Source organism: Vicia villosa, unplaced genomic scaffold (genome assembly GCF_029867415.1).
Source record: "Vicia villosa cultivar HV-30 ecotype Madison, WI unplaced genomic scaffold, Vvil1.0 ctg.002294F_1_1, whole genome shotgun sequence".
Lineage (NCBI taxonomy): Eukaryota > Viridiplantae > Streptophyta > Magnoliopsida > Fabales > Fabaceae > Vicia > Vicia villosa.
The window spans coordinates 143,597-157,869 of NW_026705886.1; positions in this window are offsets into that span (position 1 = coordinate 143,597).

The window sequence follows — 14,273 nt, forward strand, 5'->3', positions numbered from 1 at the left end:
GGTTGGGGTTCATTGGAACATAAAATGTGTAGAAGAAAAATATTACAAAAAGATGAAAGAAATGATTCAAATTTAGATAAAAAGTTGTGATAGAATGAAATGGTTGATCACTTATTTATCCTCAAACTACTTTTTTATAACAAATTAAAAAATGTAAAAAAAAAATAAATGTGCAATGCAACGGTAAAATATTGTAACGGTAATATCAATTTCAAATTTAAACATGCTTCATACCACACCAAAATTAAAGTTATGATAATAAATTTTTTCCAACAATATTAATTGATGAAAAGCTACGGTGCTTTGTTTAGATACTGTGCCAATTAATACTACACCAAATAACTTCAATTATCAATACTACACTGACACTAGGTAGCACACGTAAGCTTTTACTACTCCTATATTTATGCTCTAAAATAGTATGGGAATTAAGTTTGTGAACTATTCAATAAAATCATTTCAAGTTTTAGTTTGTTTTTAATTCAATATTTCAATCTGATGTGTGTATAAATTGATTATGCCATATGAATTTGAAATAGACTAGAATATGGTACCATATTTTTTTAAAACGCCGTAAACCGTGACAGAATTATGTATTTTTAAAATCAAACTAATATTTGTCAGGTCGGTTGTTTGGTGGTGGACCTGATATATGAAATTTGATTTATGAAATTGTCTTTTACATTATTTTGTTGGGAAAATAACAAATATATATAAAAAAGAAAAACAAAATAATAACACAAGATATTAATGTAGAAATTCTAAAATCGGGAAAAAAAATACGGCTGTTGTCAATAGATAATCAAAGAATAACATTAGATAAAAATTATTATAACACATAAAATACCCTCAACAAACTCAGGCCCACGGTACACCCACACTCTCCAAAATAAATATTTAACTACATCTCACAACACTTTAATACAAAGCATAAGAGAAGAAAAGTCAAATACAAACTTAAAGTGATTTTGACTGGTGCATCTTGTAAAGAAAAATTTGAATCCTATATATAACATTGAACTCCATCTTCCTTCACAAAAATAAGCAATGTGAGACTTCTTCAACATGTATATTTTCGACCAAGCCCAACAATCTCCACCTTTATTGAAAATCAAACATAATTTTTCATTGTCTTCACCGACAACCATATTCCACCATAAAGAGTATCAACATGTATATTCTTCAACCAATCTCAACAATCTTCACCTTGATTGAAAATAATACATCAAATTTCATCGTCTTTACCGACAATCATATTCAACTATAAAGAGTATAGTCACTTGAAACTACACCACTCCAAGATTTTTCACACAGTCTTCACCGACAATCAAAGTTTTAAAAACTATCATACTCCACCTAAAGAAATGTATACTTCACTTGAAATTAAACCACTTCAAGAATTTTCACATGCTGTAAACCAGATTGAAACCTAACTACTATGTTGGTAGGAAGCTCTTCAATCATCGACATAATCTCACACCTTGTATAAATTTGATTTTATAAACACATCTTTGACTTAAACTTTCCACAAGTAAAAAACAATTCTTCCATCAATTTTCTCTAATCCAAACTACACAATAGAACTTGTGATTGTAGTTCAACAACTCTTTCACAATGTTATCCTTCTTTTTTGATGTGGAAGACCAGACAAAACTACAACCACAGAGCATACTAATAACCCATATCCTCAAATCGAACCAAAAGCTCTGATATTAGTTATTGAGAAAATATCAAACTTAGAGAAAAAAGAGGAACAAAATAACAACATAAGAGACTAACGTGGAAACTCTAAAACCAGAGAAAAAATCACGACCATTGTCAATAGACAACTAGATAATAACACTACGTGAAAATTGTTGTACGGACATTATCAATAGACAACCAGATAATAACACTAAGTGAAAATTGTTACAACACATAATATACCCTCAAGTATCCCAGGTGTAATACGGTGAACTGACTTTATTTGAAATGTGCGGATAGCAAGAGTCGCCACCGACTTTTATTTTATCCAATTTTTAGGAAAGGCTAAAAGAACAGGAAAAGACCTTTTAAAAAAGATTTTGAGTTCGGGGGTAAGTTATACAAAGGGAAGGTGTAAGGCACCCTTTGCATCCATGGTTATCCATGGGCTCTTAATTGCTTAGCTCGCTTTTGTATTGTTTGTAATGTTTGAAAATGAGGTGTGAAAAGTAAAAACTTTGAAGAAGAACTTTAGCTTGTAAATAAGCGTAGTCTTTTGAAAAGTATTTAAAAATTAGTGGAAAAAGAGTTTGAATTTGATTTTGAATTTGAAATAGAGCAAGCAATTAATAGCAACTACCCTAAGTTAAAAAGTTTCGTTCTTTTAGTCTTTCAGGTGAAAGGATCTATCCATACCATAAGAGGGCAAGAAGTCTTTCAATTGGATGTTTTAAGGGTCATCGAGTTATCATTCGCCATAAGACTGTCCCTTGCCATAAAGAAGGCAGGTAGTCTAAGGGAAGGATATAATAGTCATTAATCTTTTTAGGCATCATGCGAGGATACCTTAGCAATTTGGGACAATCGTTTTATGAGGCAACATCGAGGGAGTTTCAATAACTTTGAAGGCGACAGGCAGCATTGCTTTAGGTATCCTCGGAATCAAGGGACTTTGACTATTTAGCATTAGAGGCAACATAATTATAAGGCAACAGGCAACAAAGGCAACAAGAGAGGTTACCCTAAAGGTGCGTGTGTGGCACAATCAGGTGGTTCAGTTCGAACATTTAATCTTATAATTAGTTATCTAATTTAGTTCAAGGCTTGCACTCCCTAAGATTACTAACCACAGCAGAAAAATAAAGGCAGAATGAAAATCCTACGCTATTACAATAAACACCTGCGGGGATGGGGAAATTAAAAGGCGGAAAGTAAAGGCAAAAAATAAGAGGGATCATTAATTAATATAAATATCTTTGAATGCCTTGATCTTCCTCGAACCCTCGATCGACTCTGAAAATAGAAATAATAGGGGTGAGTGTATAAGAAGTTCAATGGCATTGATAAACCCTAATTCTAATTTAGAAATTAAAGTAAAATGACATTTGAATAAGAAAGGATTAGGAACTTAGCTTTTCGATTGCCAGGGCGCGTAATCGGAATATCTTGAAGTAACCCTGAAAAATAGGCACGAAGAAGAGAAGTGTTAGTGCATTCAAGATTCGTTAACTATGGGTATAAACCCTATTTTATCCCCAAAAGGCAAATAAAATAAATAAATGGGATTGGACAAAGCCTAAAGGCTAATGGAATCGAAAGTTCGATAAGATGGCTAAATGAGCCAGAATAGAATATAATAATTATAAGGTTCAACCTAATATTTTAACTTATTAAGCGTATAAATAAAAAAATTAAAATTAAAGGAAAATCAAGTTTTCGATAAAAAAAAATATTTATTAAAATACTAATTATTTAATTGAAAATAATTTAATAAGAAAAAAGAAAGAAGAAAAAACTAACGAAAGCAAATGTAAACAATTTAATAAATAAAATAATAAAACAAAAAAAATATGAAATACTCAGCTCTGGATCAGGTGTGGAGAGGCTCTGGAGGTCCATGGTGAGCTTGCGGACTTGTGAGCGTTGGATCATAATGATAGGAAGATCTGAAGGATGGTATTGGAGGGTGTACCGTGATCTTACATACGGGCATTGCACTGAATCTGTAACAAAGAAAATTCAAAGAAAAATAAATACCACACCTGGGTTCGAACCCAGGACTTCTTAGTGACTAGCCTTTCCTCTTTAACCACCTGCGCTGGGAATATTTCTTGTTAGTTAACTACTTTAAACAAAATTAATATAAAACAACGCAGTGATGGCATAAGTCAAAGAAAGGAATATGTGTGGACCCCGTTTGGTTGAGTGGGCCAATCAGTATTGGAGAGAGAGGGGAGAATTGTTGACTAGCGAATCCCCATGTCCCACGCGTGGCTGAGAAAGAGAGAGGAATTGGACTGGCCAATGACATCTCGATACGCGCGCGGAGAGAAGGTTGGATTGCTGACCGACCAACCGTGATGCAACACATCATCTTCTTCTTTAACTTTTCTGGATTTTTTGGCCACGGTTTTAACTATGGAATAGGCAACGCTTTTTTTAGTAATTCTGCAAGATTACAAACTCAGAAAAACAACGTTAATCATAATAAAATAAGTGCCCAGATCCCCTTAAAATCGTCTCCTGAATACAATGGTGACGTCTGTTTGGACCGAAAACGCTTGTAAGTAACATCCCGATCATACATACACCTTATGCCCTAACAATGGTGTCATGTGTTTTACGCACTAAAACTTGAAACCAACAGCTCAGATCTTTCCTAAAACACGTTAGAAACTCGAAGAAGCCATTAGATTTAATTAAAACGCAATAAAACACGATACATGAAAATCAAGAATGTATGAAACATGATGTGTATGGCACGTTAGTTCTGGATGTTACCACATGAATCTCTTGCTTCAGCCTTACCTTATACCACCTTGTGAAGATGGTTGAATGATTTGGAGGTTCTCCAATTGCTTGGGGAAGGCACACGAAATCCACACCTTTCTTTGATATTCTTTGCGCTTTGAAACCCTTATTTCTTCTCCAAAATTTCGTCCCCTAGTGGCTGCTGAGTTTATGCATATATATAGGAATGATTTAGGGTTAAATCTTGAGGAAATAATCAAACAAAATATTAACAAGGGAATTGAAAAAAAGATTTTGTATAAAATCTTTCTATTTTGAGCATCATGCTATTCCATGGATATTTTCCTTAAATCATGGCCATTAGATTCAACTCCATCTGATTATATAATTTTACAAATAATCAAATCATATTTTATCATTAAATAATGATTTTACTTTGATTTATTTTGATTTTATTGAAATAAATTCAAAATAAAATAGATAAAAGCCACAAAATAAAGATAAAATGATTCATGGGCCTTTGACGAGTTTAAATCCACGTGGGAAACTTGAAAATAAAGGCCCATGGCTCAAACTTTCAAAATTCACTAATTAGGGTTTCATGTAATTCTCAGATTTTGCCCAACTTGCACCAATCATAACTCCTTCATTTTATATTGTATGGAAGTGTAATTGAACTTTTTAGAAAGCTTAGAGTGTCCTCTAAATGATGCGTTTGGTTTCATCTCAATTAGATATTCCATTCTCGAGTTATGAGCTTTGACCCAAAAGGTGTTTTTGTTGACTTTTAGTCCAATAAACCCTAATTTTGGAGGCTATTGTTTAGGAGAGATGTCTTTGAGTTTTGATCTTGACTTGAGTTTGAATAAGAGGAATGAGATGGACAAATTTTGGGGTATGACACCAGGCCCCTAGTACACCAACACCTTTCAAAAAAAATATTTGACTACATCTCACAACACTCTAATACAAGAGCGTAGGAGAACAAGGAAAGTCAAATACAACCTTAAAATGCTTTTAACTAGTGCATCTTGTAAAGAAAAAATTGAGTCCTATATATAGCCTTGAACTCCATATTCCTTCACAAAAATTAACAATAATGGATTTTTTTCAACATGTATATTTTCAACCAATCCCAACAATCTCCACCTTGATTGAAAATAATACATAAACTTTCATTATCTTTACCGACAATCATATTCCAGCAGAAAGAGTATCAACATCTATATTTTTCAACCAATCTCAACAATCTACACCTTGATTAAAACTAATACATCAAATTTTATTGTCTTCACCGACAATCATACTCTACCATAAAGAGTATAATCACTTGAAACTTCATCACTCTAAGAATTTTCACATTGTCTTCAATGACAATCATAGTTTTAAAAACTATCATACTCCATCTAAAGAAGAGTATACTTCTCTTGAAATTAAACCACATCAAAAATTTTAACATGCCAAAAACCAGGTTGAAACTTTATGGTTTAACTTCCATGTTGGTAGGAAGCTCTTCAACCATCAACATAATCTCACACCTTGTGTAAATTTGATTTTATAAACACATATTTGACTTGAACTTTCCGCAAGTAAAAAACAATTCTTCCATTAATTTTCTCTAATCCAAACTACACAGCGGAACTTGTGACTGTAGCTCAATAATTATTTAACAATGATACACTTCTTTATTGATGCGGAAGACCAGACAAAACTGAAACCACAGAGCATACAAATAACCCATATCCTCAAATCGAACCAAAAGTCCTGATATTAGTTATAGGGAAAATATCAAACTTAAAGAAAAAAGAGGAAAAAAAATAATAACATAAGAGATTAACGTGGAAACTCCAAAACCAGAGAAAAAACCACGGCCGATGTCAATATAAAACCATATAATAACACTAGGTGAAAATTATTACAACACATAATATACCCTCTAGTAACCCAAACTCCCAGTACACCCACACCCTTCCAAACAAATATTTGACTACATCTCACAAAACTCTAATACAAGAGCTTTAGAGAACAAGGAAAGCCAAATACAAGCTTAAAGTGCTTCCAACTAGTGCATATTGTAAATAAAAACTTGAATCCTATATATAGCTTTGAACTTCATCTTCATTCACAAAAATTAGCAATGATGGATTTCTTCAACATGTATATTTTCAACCAAACCCAACAATCTCTACCTTGATTGAAAATAATGCACAAACTTTCATTGTCTTCACCGACAATCATATTTCACCATAAAGAGCATCAACATGTATATTTTTAAACAAATCTCAATAGTCTTCACCTTGATTTAAAATAATACGTCAAATTTCATTGTCTTCAACGACAATCAAACCACTTCAAGAATTTTTACATGCCGAAAACAAGGTTGAAACTTTATGGTTTAGCTTCCTTGTTGGTAGGAAGCTCTTCAACAATCAACATAATCTCACACCTTGTGTAAATTTGATTTTATAAACACATATTTGACTTGAACTTTCTACAAGTCAAAAACAATTCTTCCATCAATTTTCTCTAATCCAAACTACAAAGTGGAACTTGTGACTGTAGCTCAAAATATTTTTCACAACACTACCTTTCTTTTCTGATGTGAAAGATCATGCAAAACTGCAACCACAGAGCATACAAAAAACTCCTATCCTTGAATTGAACAAAAAGCTCTGATATCAGTTGTTGGGAAAATAACAAACATAGAGAAACAAGAGGAACAAAATAACAACACAAGAGATTAACAGGGAAAATCCAAAACCGAAGAAAAAACCACGACCATTATCAATAGACAACCAGATAATAACACTGAGTGAAAATTGTTACGACACATAATATACCCTGAAGTAACCCAACTCCCCTATACACCCACTGCCTCCAAAACAAATATTTAACTACGTATCACAACACTCCAATACAAGAGCTTAAGAGAACAAGGAAATTCAAATACAACCTTAAAGTGCTTTTAATTAGTGCATTTTGTAAAGGAAAATTTGTATCCTATACATAGTCTTGGACTTCATATCCCTTCACAAAAATTAACAATGTGGGACTTCTTCAATATGCATATTTTAAACCAACCCTAACAACCTCCACCTTGATTGTAAATAATAGATAAACTTTCATTGTCTTTACCGACAATATTATTCCACCATAAAGAGTATCAACATAATTTTCAACCAATCTCAATAATCTCCACCTTGATTGAAAAAAATACATCAAATTTCATTGTCTTTACCGACAATCATACTCCCCCATAAAACGTTTAGTCACTTGAAGCTACACCACTCCAAAAAATTTCACATTGTCTTCATCGAAAATCATAGTTTTAAAAACTATCATAATCCACCTAAAGAAGAGTATAATTCACTTGAAATTAAACTTCAAGAATTTTCATATGTCGAAAACCAGGTTGAAACTTTATGGTTTAACCTTCCTTGTTGGTAGGAAGCTCTTCAACCATCAACATAATCTCACACCTTGTATAAATTTGATTTTATAAACACATATTTGACTTGAACTTTCCACAAGTCAAAAATAATTATTCCATCAAATTTCTCTAATCCAAACTACACAGTGGAATTTGTGACTGCAACTCATCAATTGTTTCACAACGCTACCCTTCTTTTCTGATGTAAAAGATCAGACAAAACTGTAATCATAGAGCATACTATGAACTTCTATCCTCGAATCGAACCAAAAGCTCTGATACCAGTTGTTGGGAAAATAACAAACATAGAGAAAAGGAGGAAAAAAATAACAACACAAGAGATTAACGTGGATACTCCAAAACCAGAGAAAAAACCACGGCCGTTGTCAATAGACAACCAGAGAATAACACTAGGCAAAAATTGTTACAACACATAATATACCCTCAACCAACCCAAGCCTTCTGTAGACCCACACCCTCCAAAACAAATATTTAATTAAATCTCAAAACACTCTAATACAAGAGCATAAGAGAACAAGGAAAGTCAAATACATGCTTAAAGTGCTTTTGACTTGTGCATCTTGTATGGTAAAACTTGAATCCTATATATAGTTTTGGACTCCCTCTTCCTTCACAAAAATAAGCAATGTGGAAGTTCTTTAACATGTTTTTTTTCAACCAACCCCAACAATCTCCCCCTTGATTGAAAATTATACATAAACTTTCATTGTCTTCACCGACAGTCATATTCCATCATAAAGAGCATCATCATGTATATTTTTCAACCAGTCTCAATAATCTCAATCTTGATTTAAAATAATACATCAAATTTCATTGTCTTCACCAACAATCATACTCTCCCATAAACAGTATAGTCACTTGAAGCTACACCACTCTAAGAATTTTCACATTGTCTTCACCGACAATCATAGTTTTAAAAACTACAATACTCCACCTAAAGAAGAGTATACTTCACTTAAAATCAAACCACTTCAAGAATTTTCACATGCCGAAAACCAGGTTGAAAATTTATGGTTTAACTTCCTTGTTAGTAGGAAGCTCTTCAACGTTTGACATAATCTCACACCTTATGCAAATTTGATTTTATAAACACATATTTGACTTGAACTTTTCACAAGTAAAAAACAATTCTTCCATCAATTTTGTCTAATCCAAACTACACAGTGGAACTTGTGACTGAGCTCAACAATTCTTTCAAAACACTACCATTCTTTTCTGATGTGAAAGATAAGACAAATCTGCAACCACATTGCATACGAAGAACTCCTATCCTCAGATTGAACAAAAAGCTCTGATATCAGTTGTTAGGAAAATAAAAAACATAGAGAAAAAAGAGGAACAAAATAACAACAAAAGATAGTAACGTGGAAACTCCAAAACCGAAGGAAAAACCACGACCATTATCAATAGACAACCAGATAATAACACTGGGTGAGAATTGTTACGACACATAATATACCCTGAAGTAACCCAACTCCCCTATACACTCACACCCTCCAAAACAAATATTTAACTACATATCACAACACTCTAATACAAGAGCTTAAGAGAACAAGGAAAATCAAAACAACCATTAAGTGCTTTTAACTAGTGCATCTTGAAAGGAAAACTTATATCCTATACATAGTCTTGGAATCCATCTCCCTTTTCAAAATGTAGCAATATAGGACTTCTTCAACATGTATTTTTTCAACCAACCCCCACAACCTCCACCTTGATTTAAAATAATTCATAAACTTTCGTTGTTACCGACAATTATTTTCCACCATAAAGAGTATCAACATCTAAATTTTTCAACCAATAGCAACAATCTCTACCTTGATTGAAAATAACACATCAAATTACTTTGTCTTCACCAACAATCATACTCCCCCACAAAGAGTATAGTCACTTGAAGCTACACCACTCCAAAAAATTTCACATTGTTTTCATCGATTATCATAGTTTTAAATACTACCATAATCCACCTAAATAAGAGTATACCTCACTTGAAATCAAACCACATCAAGAATTTTCACATGCCGAAAACCAGGTTGAAAATTTATGGTGTAACTTCCTTGTTGGTAGGAAACTCTTTAACCATCGACATAATCTCACAGCTTGTGTTAATTTGATTTTATAAACACATATTTGATTTGAACTTTCCACAAGTCAAAAACAATTATTCCATCAATTTTCTCTTATTCCAACTACACAGTGGAACTTGTGACTGCAGCTCAACAATTCATTCACAATGCTATCCTTCTTTTCTGATGTGAAAGATCAGACAAAACTGCATCCACAGAGCATACTAAAAACTCCTATCCTCGAATCGAACCAAAAGCTATGATACTAGTTGTTAGGAAAATAACAAACATAGAGAAAAGGAGAGAAACAAAACAACAACACAAGAGATTAACGTGGAAACTCCAAAACCAGAGAAAAAACCATGACCGTTGTCAATAGACAATTAGAGAATAACACTAGGTAAAAATTGTTACAACACATAATATACCCTCAACCAACCCAAGCCTCATGTACACCCACACCCTCCAAAATAAATATTTAACTAAATCTCACAACACTCTAATACAAGAGCATAAGAGAACAAGGAAAGTCAAATACATGCTTAAATTGCTTTTGACTTGTGCATCTTGTATGGCAAAACTTGAATCCTATATATAGCTTTGGACTCCCTCTTCCTTCACAAAAATAAGCAACGTGGAAGTTCTTCAACATGTTTTTTTCAACCAACCCCAACAATCTCCCCTTGATTGAAAATTATACATAAACTTTCATTGTCTTCACCGACAGTCATATTCCATCATTAAGAGCATCAGCATGTATATTTTTCAACCAGTCTCAATAATCTCAATCTTGATTTAAAATAATACATCGAATTTCATTGTCTTCACCAACAATCATACTCTCCCATAAACAGTATAGTCACTTGAAGCTACACCACTCTAAGAATTTTCACATTGTCTTCACCGACAATCATAGTTTTAAAAACTACAATACTCCACCTAAAGAAGAGTATACTTCACTTAAAATCAAACCACTTCAAGAATTTTCACATGCCGAAAACCAGGTTGAAAATTTATGGTTTAACTTCCTTGTTAGTAGGAAGCTCTTCAACGTTTGACATAATCTCACACCTTATGCAATTTTGATTTTATAAACACATATTTGACTTGAACTTTTCACAAGTAAAAAACAATTCTTCCATCAATTTTGTCTAATCCAAACTACACAGTGGAACTTGTGACTGAGCTCAACAATTCTTTCAAAACATTACCATTATTTTCTGATGTGAAAGATCAGACAAATCTGCAACCACATTGCATACGAAGAACTCCTATCCTTAGATTGAACAAAAAGCTCTGATATCAGTTGTTAGGAAAATAACAAACATAGAGAAAAAAGAGGAACAAAATAACAACACAAGATATTAACGTGGAAACTTTAAAATCGAAGGAAAAACCACGACCATTATCAATAGACAACCAGATAATAACACTGGGTGAGAATTGTTACGACACATAATATACCCTGAAGTAACCCAACTCCCCTATACACTCACACCCTCCAAAACAAATATTTAACTACATATCACAACACTCTAATACAAGAGCTTAAGAGAACAAGGAAAATCAAAACAACCTTTAAGTGCTTTTAACTAGTGCATCTTGAAAGGAAAACTTATATCCTATACATAGTCTTGGAATCCATCTCCCTTTTCAAAATGTAGCAATATAGGACTTCTTCAACATGTATATTTTCAACCAACCCCCACAACCTCCACCTTGATTTAAATAATTCATAAACTTTCGTTGTTAGCGACAATTATCTTCCACCATAAAGAGTATCAACATCTAAATTTTTCAACCAATAGCAACAATCTCTACCTTGATTGAAAATAACACATCAAATTACATTGTCTTCACCAACAATCATACTCCACCACAAAGAGTATAGTCACTTGAAGCTACACCACTCCAAAAATTTTCACATTGTTTTCATCGATTATCATAGTTTTAAATACTACCATAATCCACCTAAATAAGAGTATACTTCACTTGAAATCAAACCACTTCAAGAATTTTCACATGCCGAAAACCAGGTTGAAACTTTATGGTTTAACTTCCTTGTTGGTAGGAAGCTCTTCAACCATCGACATAATCTCACACCTTGTATAAATTTGATTTTATAAACACATATTTGACTTGAACTTTCCACAAGTCAAAAATAATTATTCCATCAAATTTCTCTAATCCAAACTACACAGTGGAATTTGTGACTGCAACTCATCAATTCATTCACAATGCTATCCTTCTTTTCTGATGTGAAAGATCAGACAAAACTGCATCCACAGAGCATACTAAAAACTCCTATCCTCGAATCGAACCAAAAGCTATGATACTAATTGTTAGGAAAATAACAAACATAGAGAAAAGGAGAGAAACAAAACAACAACACAAGAGATTAACGTGGAAACTCCAAAACCAGAGAAAAAACCATGACCGTTGTCAATAGACAACTAGAGAATAACACTAGGTAAAAATTGTTACAACACATAATATACCCTCAACCAACCCAAGCCTCATGTACACCCACACCCTCCAAAATAAATATTTAACTAAATCTCAAAACACTCTAATACAAGAGCATAAGAGAACAAGGAAAGTCAAATACATGCTTAAAGTGCTTTTGACTTGTGCATCTTGTATGGCAAAACTTGAATCCTATATATAGCTTTGGACTCCCTCTTCCTTCACAAAATAAGCAATGTGGAAGTTCTTCAACATGTTTTTTTTCAACCAACCCCAACAATCTCCCCCTTGATTGAAAATTATACATAAACTTTCATTGTCTTCACCGACAGTCATATTCCATCATAAAGAGCATCAACATGTATATTTTTCAACCAGTCTCAATAATCTCAATCTTGATTTAAAATAATACATCAAATTTCATTGTCTTCACCAACAATCATACTCTCCCATAAACAGTATAGTCACTTGAAGCTACACCACTCTAAGAATTTTCACATTGTCTTCACCGACAATCATAGTTTTAAAAACTACAATGCTCCACCTAAAGAAGAGTATACTTCACTTAAAATCAAACCACTTCAAGAATTTTCACATGCTGAAAACCATGTTGAAAATTTATGGTTTAACTTCCTTGTTAGTAGGAAGCTCTTCAACGTTTGACATAATCTCACACCTTATGCAAATTTGATTTTATAAACACATATTTGACTTGAACTTTTCACAAGTAAAAAACAATTCTTCCATCAATTTTGTCTAATCCAAACTACACAGTGGAACTTGTGACTGAGCTCAACAATTCTTTCAAAACACTACCATTCTTTTCTGATGTGAAAGATCAGACAAATCTGCAACCACATTGCATACGAAGAACTCCTATCCTCAGATTGAACAAAAAGCTCTGATATCAGTTGTTAGGAAAATAACAAACATAGAGAAAAAAGAGGAACAAAATAACAACAAAAGATATTAACGTGGAAACTCCAAAATCGAAGGAAAAACCACGACCATTATCAATAGACAACCAGATAATAACACTGGGTGAGAATTGTTACGACACATAATATACCCTGAAGTAACCCAACTCCCCTATACACTCACACCCTCCAAAACAAATATTTAACTACATATCACAACACTCTAATACAAGAGCTTAAGAGAACAAGGAAAATCAAAACAACCTTTAAGTGCTTTTAAAGTGCATCTTGAAAGGAAAACTTATATCCTATACATAGTCTTGGAATCCATCTCCCTTTTCAAAATGTAGCAATATAGGACTTCTTCAACATGTATATTTTCAACCAACCCCCACAACCTCCACCTTGATTTAAAATAATTCATAAACTTTCGTTGTTACCGACAATTATTTTCCACCATAAAGAGTATCAACATCTAAATTTTTCAACCAATAGCAACAATCTCTACCTTGATTGAAAATAACACATCAAATTACTTTGTCTTCACCAACAATCATACTCCCCCACAAAGAGTATAGTCACTTGAAGCTACACCACTCCAAAAAATTTCACATTGTTTTCATCGATAATCATAGTTTTAAATACTACCATAATCCACCTAAATAAGAGTATACTTCACTTGAAATCAAACCACTTCAAGAATTTTCACATGCCGAAAACCAGGTTGAAAATTTATGGTGTAACTTCCTTGTTGGTAGGAAACTCTTTAACCATCGACATAATCTCACAGCTTGTGTTAATTTGATTTTATAAACACATATTTGATTTGAACTTTCCACAAGTCAAAAACAATTATTCCATCAATTTTCTCTTATTCCAACTACACAGTGGAACTTGTGACTGCAGCTCAACAATTCATTCACAATGCTATCCTTCTTT